We start from the raw sequence: 14,875 nt of genomic DNA, 5'->3' as shown, positions 1-14,875 counted from the left end.
TGATGATACTACCTGTTGTGTGACGGTTCTTAATGTCAGCTGTCCGCACACAAGAAGAACGTATTCAGATGATGATACTACCTGTAGTGTGTCGGTTCTTAATGTCAGCTGTCCACACACAAGAAGAACGTATTCAGATGATGATACTACCTGTAGTGTGTCGGTTCTTAATGTCAGCAGTCCGCACACAAGAAGAATGTATTCAGATGATGATACTACCTGTTGTGTGACAGTTCCTAATGTCAGCTGTCCACACACAAGAAGAATGTATTCAGATGATGATACTACCTGTAGTGTGACAGTTCTTAATGTCAGCTGTCCGCACACAAGAAGAACGTATTCAGATGATGATACTACCTGTTGTGTGACAGTTCTTAATGTCAGCTGTCCGCACACAAGAAGAACATGTTCAGATGATGATACTACCTGTTGTGTGACAGTTCCTAATGTCAGCTGTCCGCACACAAGAAGAATGTATTCAGATGATGATACTACCTGTAGTGTGTCGGTTCTTAATGTCAGCTGTCCACACACAAGAAGAACATATTCAGATGATGATACTACCTGTTGTGTGACGGTTCTTAATGTCAGCTGTCCGCACACAAGAAGAACGTATTCAGATGATGATACTACCTGTAGTGTGTCGGTTCTTAATGTCAGCTGTCCACACACAAGAAGAACGTATTCAGATGATGATACTACCTGTAGTGTGTCGGTTCTTAATGTCAGCAGTCCGCACACAAGAAGAATGTATTCAGATGATGATACTTCCTGTTGTGTGACAGTTCCTAATGTCAGCTGTCCACACACAAGAAGAATGTATTCAGATGATGATACTACCTGTAGTGTGACAGTTCTTAATGTCAGCTGTCCGCACACAAGAAGAATGTATTCAGATGATGATACTACCTGTTGTGTGACAGTTCTTAATGTCAGCTGTCCGCACACAAGAAGAACATGTTCAGATGATGATACTACCTGTAGTGTGACAGTTCCTAATGTCAGCTGTCCACACACAAGAAGAATGTATTCAGATGATGATACTACCTGTAGTGTGTCGGTTCTTAATGTCAGCTGTCCGCACACAAGAAGAACATGTTCAGATGATGATACTACCTGTAGTGTGACAGTTCCTAATGTCAGCTGTCCACACACAAGAAGAACATATTCAGATGATGATACTACCTGTAGTGTGTCGGTTCTTAATGTCAGCTGTCCACACACAAGAAGAACATATTCAGATGATGATACTACCTGTAGTGTGACAGTTCTTAATATCAGCTGTCCACACACAAGAAGAACATATTCAGATGATGATACTACCTGTAGTGTGACAGTTCTTAATATCAGCTGTCCACACACAAGAAGAACATATTCAGATGATGATACTACCTGTAGTGTGACAGTTCTTAATATCAGCTGTCCACACACAAGAAGAATGTATTCAGATGATGATACTACCTGTAGTGTGACAGTTCCTAATGTCAGCTGTCCACACACAAGAAGAACGTATTCAGATGATGATACTACCTGTTGTGTGACGGTTCTTAATATCAGCTGTCCGCACACAAGAAGAACATGTTCAGATTATGATACTAACTGTTGTGTGACAGTTCTCATGATGCAACCCACATCTTGTGTTTGGGGATTTGTAGCAGCTGATGAAGATGTGTTCGGCTGCCCCTACACAGACAGCTCTATTTAGCTCTACAGGTGTCTCCCACTTCAAACTGTAATAGAAGGATCAGAGCTGTGTCATTGATGTGGAGGCACACTTGGGATAGCCCTGTAGAATGGATGATGTTGGAGAGATAACACTGGGTTAGCTGTTATAGGGACTAATTCAGGACATCCATCATCCAAATATTTAAAAAGTAAAAACTATGTACTCAAAACATGTGGGACTTTAATGTAATTATTTATATGATGCTAATCTGTATTCTATGCAATCCTTATCACTTCCTCATTGTACATTGACTTGTCAGGTAATTAATTACTGTATATGACATTTATAACCTTAATTGGTCATCCCCCTTGGCCGTGTCTGCCATCACATCAACTGGTCAAAGAAGTACTATTGTTTTTCTATCTGTCCATTGTTGAGTCGTCGCCTGTCCATTGTTGTCAAAAACTGTATATATATGCTCACATATACATTGTCAAGGAAAAAGAACTGAGTATGAGTGCGGTAGGACATCCGCGAGCAGGATAATGCTACTCGTGGGAAACACCCTGGGGTTGAGCAGGTACTCCGCTCACCTCATTTATGTCTTGTATATTGGTTTGTCATGTAACTAAAGAAGTTTGAACTCAACGTATTCCTTCGTCTTGTCAACGTATTGTACGTACACTTCATCTCCAATGCATATACCACGCGTTGACATAGTCCTCATGTGATGATTAGCAGTAGAAAGCACCCAGTATGAAGTCACCTCCCAGCTACTGGTCAACATTCAATGGTCATCTCAGGTCAGGGTTAAAGATTGAAGTGGGGAATACTATATAGAACTGGAATGAAGGGGTACCATCTAGATCTGCCCATAGAGAGTGGTATGAGTATATTTTCAACCAGGGGGATCGTGTGCATAGAGTCATGTATCCTACCTTGGCGTCAGAGTGGACACCCTTGGCAAGTGGTCTGCCTGCTCCAAGTCAAGGAGCATCACTATATCTTTTAAGTAGAGAATACAATCACCCCGTAATCTGTTACCCCCACAACATGTTTTTAAGGGCATTAAATTATCACAATTTGTATGTCCATCCATGTGTTTGTCAATGTAAGATGTCATTTCCAGAGTGAAAAATATGCAATATTTCTTCACAAAATCTGGCACTTAGATGTAGTCATGATGTTTTAGATTTTGAAAGTATTTTTCATGTTCCCATGGCAACATCTTTGACATGGATTGGAAATAGTGATAGTGCTCCTTTCTGGAGAGCTTGGAAACTGTACACTACTTCTTGACTGAAATTTGCCATTCTGGGGGATATTGATAGCTTTGCCATTTTAATGTCTTATATAATGATCAGTATAATCTTGATGGAAGTCTTTTTGTTGTTTAATCTTTTAGGGGTAAAGTAAATGTCTATGCACAATTTCATGCACAGTGATGCCTCAACCACTACAATAATGGTGGTCGTGGTATGCCCCACACTAGCTGAATATTGCACAGCAGTGCCAAGATGAGATTGGACATAACATATCCCTCAGAATCAAATCAAAATTGATATTGCTCTGATTCAAGATGTTTTTACAATCAGATACTATTGATTTATCATGGTTTGATGTTTTTGTTGGAAACTTTGATTTTATTGATATCAAATCAAATTGCAATTTCCATTTTAATCATTGTAGATGGGTTTGGGGTAGTATTTCACTCAAGATTCATAATACACTTTTGAATTAATCTTGATATAACGATAACTGTTTGTGATATGTATTATCAATATTTGTCCAAAGACAGCAGATGACAATGTCCCAGATTCAAAAGAATCTGATGACAGATGTCAGCAACTATTGTGACAAGTATCAGAGCACATTTTCCCTTGAGGGCATTTAGACATTTCATTAGATTAGATTAGATTTAGGGTTTAGAGTTGTAGCTTGCCTGAATAAAACATACATGTAGAGCCCACTGCTACATCAAACATGTGTCATACATGTAAAGCCCTCTGCTACATCAAACATATGTCATACATGTATAACCTTCTGCTACATCAAACATATGTCATACATGTAGAGCCCTCTGCTACATCAAACATATATCGTACATGCAGAGCCCTCTGCTACATCAAACATATGTCCTACATGTAAAGCCCTCTGCTACATCAAACATATGTCATACATGTAGAGCCCTCTGCTACATCAAACATATGTCATACATGTAGAGCCCTCTGCTACATCAAACATATATCGTACATGCAGAGCCCTCTGCTACATCAAACATATGTCCTACATGTAAAGCCCTCTGCTACATCAAACATATGTCATACATGTAGAGCCCTCTGCTACATCAAACATATGTCATACATGTAGAGCCCTCTGCTACATCAAAGATACATGTAGAGCCCTCTGCTACATCAAACATATGTCATACATGTAGAGCCCTCTGCTACATCAAACATATGTCATACATGTAGAGCTCTCTGCTACATCAAACATATGTCATACATGTAGAGCCCTCTGCTACATCAAACATATGTCATACATGTAGAGCCCTCTGCTACATCAAACATATATCATACATGTGAGCACATCAAACATATGTCCTACATGTAAAGCCCTCTGCTACATCAAACATATGTCCTACATGTAAAGCCCTCTGCTACATCAAACATATGTCATACATGTAGAGCACTCTGCTACATCAAAGATGTGTCATACATGTAGAGCACTCCGCAACATCAAACATGTCATACAAGTAGAGCACTCTGCTACATCAAACATATGTCATACATATAGAAACTTCTGCTACATCAAACATGTGTAATACATGTAGAGCCTTCTGCTACATATCAAACATATTTCATACATGTAGAACCTTCTGCTACATCAAACATATGTCATACATGTAGAGCACTCTGCTACATCAAACATATATCATACAAGTAGAGCCCTCTGCTCCATCAAACATATGTCATACATGTAGAACCTTCTGCTACATAAAACATGTGTCATACACGTAGAACCTTCTGCTACGTCAAACATATGTCATACATGTAGAACCTTCTGCTACATCATGCCTATGTCATACATGTAGAGCCCTCTGCTACATCAAACATATGTCATACATGTAGAGCACTCTGCTACATCAAAGATGTGTCATACATGTAGAGCACTCCGCAACATCAAACATGTCATACATGTAGAGCCTTCTGCTACATCAAACATATGTCATACATATAGAACCTTCTGCTACATCAAACATGCCATACATGTAGAGCCTTCTGCTACATCAAACATATGTCATACATGTGGAGCACTCTGCTACATCAAACATATGTCATACATGTAGAACCTTCTGCTACATCAAACATGCCATACATGTAGAGCCTTCTGCTACATCAAACATATGTCATACATGTGGAGCACTCTGCTACATCAAACATATGTCATACATGTAGAACCTTCTGCTACATCAAACATGCCATACATGTAGAGCCTTCTGCTACATCAAACATATGTCATACATGTGGAGCACTCTGCTACATCAAACATATGTCATACATGTAGAACCTTCTGCTACATCCAACATGTCATACATGTGGAGCCCTCTGCTGGAGAGGACTGTATTCTTTTAGATCTGCATCAGCTGGTTCGGCCTGTATTCTTGTAGATCTGCAGCATTTAGTTGGGCCTGTATTCTTGTTGATCTGCAGCAGCTGGTTCAGCCTGTATTCTTGTAGATCTGCAGCAGCTGTTGAGGACTGTATTCTTGTTGATCTGCAGCATCTGTTGAGGACTGGTTTCTTGTAGATCTGCAGGAGCTAGTGAGGACTGTATTCTTGTAGATCTGCAGCAGCTGTTGAGGACTGTATTCTTGTTGATCTGCAGCATCTGTTGAGGACTGGTTTCTTGTTGATCTGCAGCAGCTAGTGAGGACTGTATTCTTGTTGATCTGCAGCAGCTAGTGAGGACTGGTTTCTTGTAGATCTGCAGGAGCTGGTGTTGACTGTATTCTTGTAGATCTGCAGCAGCTAGTGAGGACTGTATTCTTGTAGATCTGCAGCAGCTAGTGAGGACTGTATTCTTGTTGATCTGCAGGAGTTGGTGATGACTGTATTCTTGTTGATCTGCAGCAGCTGTTGAGGACTGTAATCTTGTTGATCTGCAGCATCTGTTGAGGACTGTATTCTTGTTGATCTGCAGCAGCTGGTGAGACCTGTATTCTTGTAGATCTGCAGCATCTGTTGAGGACTGGTTCCTTGTAGATCTGCAGCATCTGTTGAGGACTGTATTCTTGTTGACCTGCAGCAGCTAGTGAGGACTTCTATTCTTGTTGATCTGCAGCAGCTAGTGAGGCCTGTATTCTTGTTGATCTGCAGCAGCTAGTGAGGCCTGTATTCTTGTTGATCTGCAGCATCTGTTGAGGACTGTATTCTTGTTGACCTGCAGCAGCTAGTGAGGACTTCTATTCTTGTTGATCTGCAGCAGCTAGTGAGGCCTGTATTCTTGTTGATCTGCAGCAGCTAGTGAGGCCTGTATTCTTGTAGATCTGCAGCATCTGTTGAGGACTGTATTCTTGTTGATCTGCAGCAGCTAGTGAGGACTGTATTCTTGTTGATCTGCAGCAGCTAGTGAGGCCTGTATTCTTGTTGATCTGCAGCAGCTAGTGAGGACTGTATTCTTGTTGATCTGCAGGAGTTGGTGATGACTGTATGATTGTTGATCTGCAGGAGTTGGTGATAACTGTATTCTTGTTGATCTGCAGGAGTTGTTGATGACTGTATTCTTGTTGATCTGCAGGAGTTGGTGATGACTGTATTCTTGTTGATCTGCAGCAGCTGTTGAGGACTGTAATCTTGTTGATCTGCAGCAGCTGTTGAGGACTGGTTTCTTGTTGATCTGCAGCAGCTAGTGAGGACGTCTATTCTTGTAGATCTGCAGCATCTGTTAAGGACTGGTTTCTTGTTGATCTGCAGCAGCTAGTGAGGACTGTATTCTTGTTGATCTGTGGCAGCTGTTGAGGACTGTATTCTTCTTGATCTTCAGCAGCTGTTGAGGACTGTAATCTTGTTGATCTGCAGCAGCTGTTGAGGACTGTATTCTTGTTGATCTGCAGCAGCTGTTGAGGACTGTAATCTTGTTGATCTGCAGCAGCTGTTGAGGACTGTATTCTTGTTGATCTGCAGCATCTGTTGATGACTGTAATCTTGTTGATCTGCAGCAGCTGTTGAGGACTGTATTCTTGTTGATCTGCAGGAGCTAGTGAGGCCTGTATTCTTGTTGATCTGCAGCAGCTAGTGAGGACTGTATTCTTGTTGATCTGCAGGAGTTGGTGATGACTGTATGATTGTTGATCTGCAGGAGTTGGTGATAACTGTATTCTTGTTGATCTGCAGGAGTTGTTGATGACTGTATTCTTGTTGATCTGCAGGAGTTGGTGATGACTGTATTCTTGTTGATCTGCAGCAGCTGTTGAGGACTGTAATCTTGTTGATCTGCAGCAGCTGTTGAGGACTGGTTTCTTGTTGATCTGCAGCAGCTAGTGAGGACGTCTATTCTTGTAGATCTGCAGCATCTGTTAAGGACTGGTTTCTTGTTGATCTGCAGCAGCTAGTGAGGACTGTATTCTTGTTGATCTGTGGCAGCTGTTGAGGACTGTATTCTTCTTGATCTTCAGCAGCTGTTGAGGACTGTAATCTTGTTGATCTGCAGCAGCTGTTGAGGACTGTATTCTTGTTGATCTGCAGCAGCTGTTGAGGACTGTAATCTTGTTGATCTGCAGCAGCTGTTGAGGACTGTATTCTTGTTGATCTGCAGCATCTGTTGATGACTGTAATCTTGTTGATCTGCAGCAGCTGTTGAGGACTGTATTCTTGTTGATCTGCAGGAGCTAGTGAGGACTGTATTCTTGTAGATCTGCAGCAGCTGTTGAGGCCTGTATTCTTGTTGATCTGCAGCAGCTGTTGAGGACTGTAATCTTGTTGATCTGCAGCAGCTGTTGAGGACTGTATTCTTGTTGATCTGCAACATCTGTTGGGGACTGTATTCTTGTTGATCTGCAGCAGCTGTTGATGACTGTATTCTTGTTGATCTGCAGTAGCTGTTGAGGACTGTATTCTTGTTGATCTGCAGCAGCTAGTGAGGACTGTATTCTTGTTGATCTGCAGCAGCTGGTGAGACCTGTATTCTTGTAGATCTGCAGCATCTGTTGAGGACTGTAATCTTGTTGATCTGCAACAGCTAGTGAGATATGTATTCTTGTAGATCTGCAGCAGTTAGTTGGGCCTGTATTCTTGTTGATCTGCAGCAGCCAGTTGGGCCACTGTCATGCCCCAGCTAGTTCAGCCTGCAGTGGATCGTGGTGAGATCAACTGCATGCCTCCTTGTTTCTTGATTAGTCAAACTATCAAGACATCTCATCTCTGCTTCGAGTAGGAGTTTATTATTTGTCTGCAGATATGAAAATGAGTGAAGTTTGAAAACTCATGAAGAAAAGAATGGATGTTGATTCCGCTCTGCAGGGGAGTCCCACAGTGCATGTATTCGATGGCACCATTAATTTCATCAGTTCATCATATGCCCTTTGATCCCACATCTCACAGAATAAAATCCGAAAGAAGCAGCATTGCCGGCGGGAAAGGCACCCAAATGAAGCAATTGGATGGTCATGTGTCAGACTTGGCTATAGCAGAAATAATGATTTCCTAGCAATTGCTGCAAGATATTTGCAATCTCTTTTGGTTGTGGCATATTTGTAAAGTGCAGTATTTGGACTTATTGACTGATATTTGCTGCAGCTTGAAGCTCTAGTGGAGCTGAACAGGAGTAATGTGAGGCTGGCAGGGTGTATGTCTATTGTGTTGCCAGGCTGGGTTTCCCTGTCAACAAACTGGAACTCAACAGAAACAATCTCCAGATTTGGTTGTGTTGTGTGAAAGTGAATCACTGCAATGGTTCTTTCTAACCGAAATGTAATCGTGTGCATAGTTTTTGTATAAAATCAATTGCTGTTGTTGTTGTGTACATGGAATAAGACTTTATAAGAAGATCATATAGGTCTCCAATGTTTGTGTGAACTGATGTGACTACACTAATCAGTATTTGATTTGTTCATGTCTCCTGAAATCACCATTGTAATGGCACTCCCTACTCCAGCCTCAGGAGACCCCAGCTGACTTGTCACTACCAACAACACAATATTCACTATGTGAGGACCAAGGTGCTAGACATTGCCTCATCAATAATGCACCATTATATATTGTTTCATTAATATCTATCAGAAATAACTTAACTTTAATTGACTTTTCTCAGCATGCTGCTTCACTGGCAGGTTGTCATGGAGATATATCATCAACTGTGTAGCATTCCTCTTTGATCACATGTATCTCCAGAAGTTGTCATGGAGATATGATATCATCCACTGTGGTGCATTCATCCTCTTTGATCTCATGTCTCCAAATGTTGTCATGGAGATATGATATCATCCACTGTGTAGCATTCATCCTCTTTGATCTCATGTCTCCAAATGTTGTCATGGAGATATGATATCATCCAATGTGTAGCATTCATCCTCTTTGATCTCATGTCTCCAAATGTTGTCATGGAGATATGATATCATCCACTGTGTATGATTCATCCTCTTTGATCTCATGTGTCTCCAGATGTTGTCATGGAGATATGATATCATCCACTGTGTATGCTTTATATTTTCTGGAGTTGTTGAGTATTTAATACAAAGAAAGTGGAAAAGTTGAAGCTCCATTGTATTGACAAGTCACATAATGTGATGGTGTGTGTTTCTTCTACCAGGCTCAAACTCAGGATGTTCCACAATCATAACTAATTAACAGTAATTTGCATGTTTTTCCATACAGAATACTTTTGTGTGACTAATTGGTTTGAACAATTACAATCAGACATTTTTTGCTGTGACTACTGTGTGTTACATATCAGTAACAGTGTTGTCTGTGGCAGCAGCTGCGGATGGGTACCATACAAGAGTCAGAGATAAACATGCTATCTGTATCATACTGAAATTTACATAAAATACCTTTCTTCCAACAGAAGTAGCCTGTGCTTGTAAACACTAATTTTCCTCAGATATGAACAGAAGTAAAATATCCTTTAAATTTAGCTTTAGACTCTATGTGATATAAATGTGTGTGGCAAAGGAGATTCAGGGTCTGTGTGACAAAGGAGATTCAGGGTCTGTGTGATATTTGTGTGACAAAGGAGATTCAGGGTCTGTGTGATATTTGTGTGAAAAAAGGAGATTCAGGGTCTGTGTGATATTTGTGTGACAAAGGAGATTCAGGATTTGTGTGATATTTGTGTGACAAAGGAGATTCAGGATTGGTGATGTTTGTGTGACAAAGGAGATTCAGGATCTGTGTGATATTTGTGTGACAAAGGAGATTCAGGGTCTGTGTGATATTTGTGTGACAAAGGAGATTCAGGATTTGTGTGATATTTGTGTGACAAAGGAGATTCAGGGTCTGTGTGATATTTGTGTGACAAAGGAGATTCAGGATTTGTGTGATATTTGTGTGACAAAGGAGATTCAGGATTGGTGATGTTTGTGTGACAAAGGAGATTCAGGATCTGTGTGATATTTGTGTGACAAAGGAGATTCAGGGTCTGTGTGATATTTGTGTGACAAAGGAGATTCAGGATTTGTGTGATATTTGTGTGACAAAGGAGATTCAGGGTTTGTGTGATATTTGTGTAACTAACTTTAGTACTAAACTTGTACTAACTCATGATGATAAGGTAGTCTGGTGAACAAGTGTTTTGAGGCTCTCATAAAATATCCACATCATATCGGTATGCAGGTACAGGCCCCAGGTGTTCAATCCTCTTCCCCCAACACACCTGGGCCTGTAGCTAGACTCCCCCACACTAATGCTGTGCCCACAGAGCACTCCAGCCCGAGTTTCCAGCCTATATTTCTCCATCATTGTGATGTGCACATAGACTGCATTGTAATTCATCTTGATTGTGTGTCATGTTGGTGATGAACAACTCTGTACATTTATCAGTATAATGTTATCCCCATCAGTTGGCTGCCATCAGCTGGCCATGATCCGCTCCTCCACTATGTTGCAGGATAAAGTGATAGATTGTATCTTGGCCTGTAGTTTTTCAAAACACTATGTGGCAATTACCAATTAACCTAAATGTGGGTGCTGAGAATACTTTGGTGATAATCTTATGATTTGATAGACAAATGCATTGTTTTATCATGTGTTGGTTGCCATCTTCCAACTAGGGCCATGTTAATGAGTGTACCAGCTCCTGTAGATGCCCATGTCTGGCTGTCCAGAACTGTAACTGCAGCAGACTTACATAGAGACGTGGTATACTCATTCCTCATACTCGCTCCTGTGTCCAGATATACTCACCGGTAGTTCACTATGCCCAGATATACAGATACCTTACCAGTGTCTCACTGTGCCTGTGCCCAGATATATATACTAGGCACATAAAGAAACTGTGCATACAAAAATTTAAAATCGAAATTTATCAAACCTGTGTAGACACATAAGGATTTAAACTCAGAGATTAGTGACATGTATCCAACATGCATGCACGTGCCACGTTCTGTGACGTCAGTGGGTTTGTCCTTGAGACGTGCAATACGTTTTTGCATGTGCATTCCGGGAAAGAGAAACAGAGCAAATGAATGCCACACAATACTGTCACTTTGGAAAGCTCAACCCCTGCCCTTGCGATCGTTCAAAAAATTAAATGGCTATTCAAACGCATAACATGCCAAGGCTCATGTCTGCACAACGTCATGAGGCCATTGGGATGGTCCGTGGGGGGAATGTCTCAACGACAAGTGGCTGCACATTTCCACTGCCACCGGAACACCATTTCTGCACTGGTGAGACGCTACCAGAACACAAATGACGTCATCGATCGGCCACGTTCTGGACGTCCACGTGTAATAACGCCAAGACAGGACAGATGGAGAAGGGTGACCCATCTTCGCCACAGGTTTCAGACTGCAGTGATGATTGCCCGAACCATCCCATGAAATTTGCCGTATCCACCCCAACACAGTTCGACAACGTTTATGTCATCACGGGATCAGACCACGACGTCCCGCCATACGGCCTATCCTGACACAACGTCATCGACAAGCTCGCCTAATGTGGTGCCCGAAATCATGTCCGCAGACCCTGGTTTTAGTGGAGAAATGTTGTTTTTACAGATGAGTCCAGGTTTAACATTTCCCATAGTGATGGACGTCAACGTGCCTATAGACGCGTGGGAGAACGTTATGCACAGGCCTGAGTCTTGGAGAGGAATCGCTTTGGTGGTGGTTCCATGATGATTTGGGGTGGAATAACAGCACGCCAAAGAACTCCTTTGGTGATTGTTCAGAGTAACTGAACTGGTGTGGGCTACAGGGATCAGATTCTTCGACCTGTGGCAATTCCTTTTCTGCAACGTCATGGCCCTGGGTTAACATTCCAATAGGACAATGCCCCGCCCTCATACGGCAAGGGTTGCTATGGATTTCTTGCAACACAACAACGTTTACTTACTGCCTTGGCCTGCAAATTCACCGGATCTCTCCCCGATAGAGTATGTTTGGGACGAGATGGATCGTCGTCTATGCCGTCTTCCTCATCCGCCAGATAGCGTCCTTGACCTTGCAACAGAACTTGAGAGAATCTGGCGTGACATCCCACAAGCCTTCCTTGCACGTTTGATAGGCTCTATGCATTGTCGATGCACTGCTGTTCTCAATGCCGATGGTGGACATACCCGTTATTGAGCTTGTGACATGGTCGTTTGACCCCTGTCCCGCTTGTGGACTCGTGACGTCATTGACTTTTCAATTGAAATTCTCCCCGACTTGTTATGGTCTCATGATCCCTCCATTAAAGTTTATATGTACCTTTGACATTGTTATCGTACTTATCAACTGGGATAATATTTTGACAATGCACAGTTTATGTGCCTAGTATAGATATATACACATCAGTGTCTCATTGTGTCAAGACATAGAGATACATACACCAATGTCTCATTGTGCCCAGACATATAGATAACTTACCAGTGTCTCACTGTGCTCAGATATATGGATATATAAACCAATGTCTCAATGTGCCCAGATATATTGATATATACACCAATGTCTCATTGTGCCTAGATATATAGATAACTTACCAGTGTCTCACTGTGCCCAGATATATAGATACATACACCAATGTCTCATTGTGCCCAGATATATAGATATATACACAAGTGTTTCAATGTGCCCAGACATACAGATATATAGATCTCTGTGTCATTGTGCCCAGATATATAGATCAGTGTCTCATTGTGCCTAGATATATAGATATATACACCAGTGTCTCAATGTGGCCAGATATATAGATCTGTGTCTCAATGTGCCCAGATATATAGATCAGTGTCTCATTGTGCCTAGATATATAGATATATACATAAGTGTCTCATTGTGCCCAGATGTATAAATGACTTACCAGTGTCTCACCATGCCCAGATATATAGATGACTTACCAGTGTGTGAATGTGCCCAGACATATAGATATATACACCAATGTGTGAATGTGCCCAGACATATAGATATATACACCAATGTGTGAATGTGCCCAGACATATAGATATATACACCAGTGTCTCATTGTACCCAGTATAGATATATACACCAGTGTCCCATTATGCCCAGACATATAGGTATATACACCAGTGTCTTAATGTGCCCAGACATATAGATATATATACACCAGTGTCTCAATGTGCCCAGACATATAGATATATATACACCTGTGTCTCAATGTGCCCAGACATATAGATATATACACCACTGTTCCATTGTCCCAGATATATAAATCAGTGTCTCATTGTGCCTAGATATATAGATCAGTGTCTCAATGTGCCCAGATATATAGATATATACACCAGTGTCTCAATGAGCCCAGATATATACACCAGTGTCTCATTGTGCCAGATATATAAATCAGTGTCTCATTGTGCCTAGATATATAGATATACACACCAGTGTCCCATTGTGCCAGATATATAAATCAGTGTCTCATTGTGCCTAGATATATAGATCAGTGTCTCATTGTGCCTAGATATATAGATCAGTGTCTCATTGTGCCTAGATATATAGATATACACACCAGTGTCCCATTGTGCCCATGTATATAAATCAGTGTCTCATTGTGCCTAGATTTATAGATCAGTGCCTCATTGTGCCTAGATATATATAGATCAGTGCCTCATTGTGCCTAGATATATATAGATCAGTGCCTCATTGTGCCTAGATATGTAGATCAGTGTCTCATTGTGCCTAGATATGTAGATCAGTGCCTCATTGTGCCCAGATATGTAGATATACACACCAGTGTCCCATTGTGCCCATGTATATAAATCAGTGTCTCATTGTGCCTAGATATATAGATCAGTGCCTCATTGTGCCTAGATATATATAGATCAGTGTCTCATTGTGCCTGGATATGTAGATCAGTGTCTCATTGTGCCCAGATATATAGATGTACACACCAGTGTCTCATTGTGCCCATGTTTATAAATCAGTGTCTCATTGTGCCTAGATATATATAGATCAGTGTCTCATTGTGCCCAGATATATATAGATCAGTGTCTCATTGTGCCTAGATATATAGATATATACACCAGTGTCCCATTGTGCCCAGACATATAGATATATAGACCAGTGTCTCATTGTGCCCAGATATATAGATCAGTGTCTCATTGTGCCAGATATATACACCAGTGTCCCATTGTGCCCAGATATATACACCAGTGTCTCAATGAGCCCAGATATATAGATCAGTGTCTCATTGTGCCTAGATATATAGATATATACACCAGTGTCTCAATGAGCCCAGATATATACATCAGTGTCTCAATGAGCCCAGATATATATAGATCAGTGTCTCATTGTGCCCAGATATATAGATCAGTGTCTCACTGTGCCTAGATATGTAAATATATACACCAGTGTCTCAATGTGCCCAGACATATAGATATATAGACCAGTGTCCCATTGTGCCCAGATATATACACCAGTGTCTCAATGAGCCCAGATTTATAGATCAGTGTCTCATTGTGCCTAGATATATAGATATATACACCAGTGTCTCAATGAGCCCAGATATATAGATCAGTGTCTCATTGTGCCTAGATATATAGATATATACACCAGTG

The 14,875-nt window shown here is 41.2% G+C and overlaps 1 protein-coding gene across 1 annotated transcript in view; it reads left to right on the top strand.

Annotated features, from left to right (window-relative positions):
* LOC124257304 (kin of IRRE-like protein 1) overlaps positions 1-14,875 on the top strand; it is a 295,543-nt gene that overhangs the window by 110,904 nt on the left and 169,764 nt on the right. The window lies entirely within an intron of this gene.

The sequence above is a fragment of the Haliotis rubra genome, unplaced genomic scaffold (genome assembly GCF_003918875.1).
Source record: "Haliotis rubra isolate DU_JTF1 unplaced genomic scaffold, ASM391887v1 Scf657, whole genome shotgun sequence".
Lineage (NCBI taxonomy): Eukaryota > Metazoa > Mollusca > Gastropoda > Lepetellida > Haliotidae > Haliotis > Haliotis rubra.
This window is presented reverse-complemented; position numbering and strand designations above follow the sequence as displayed.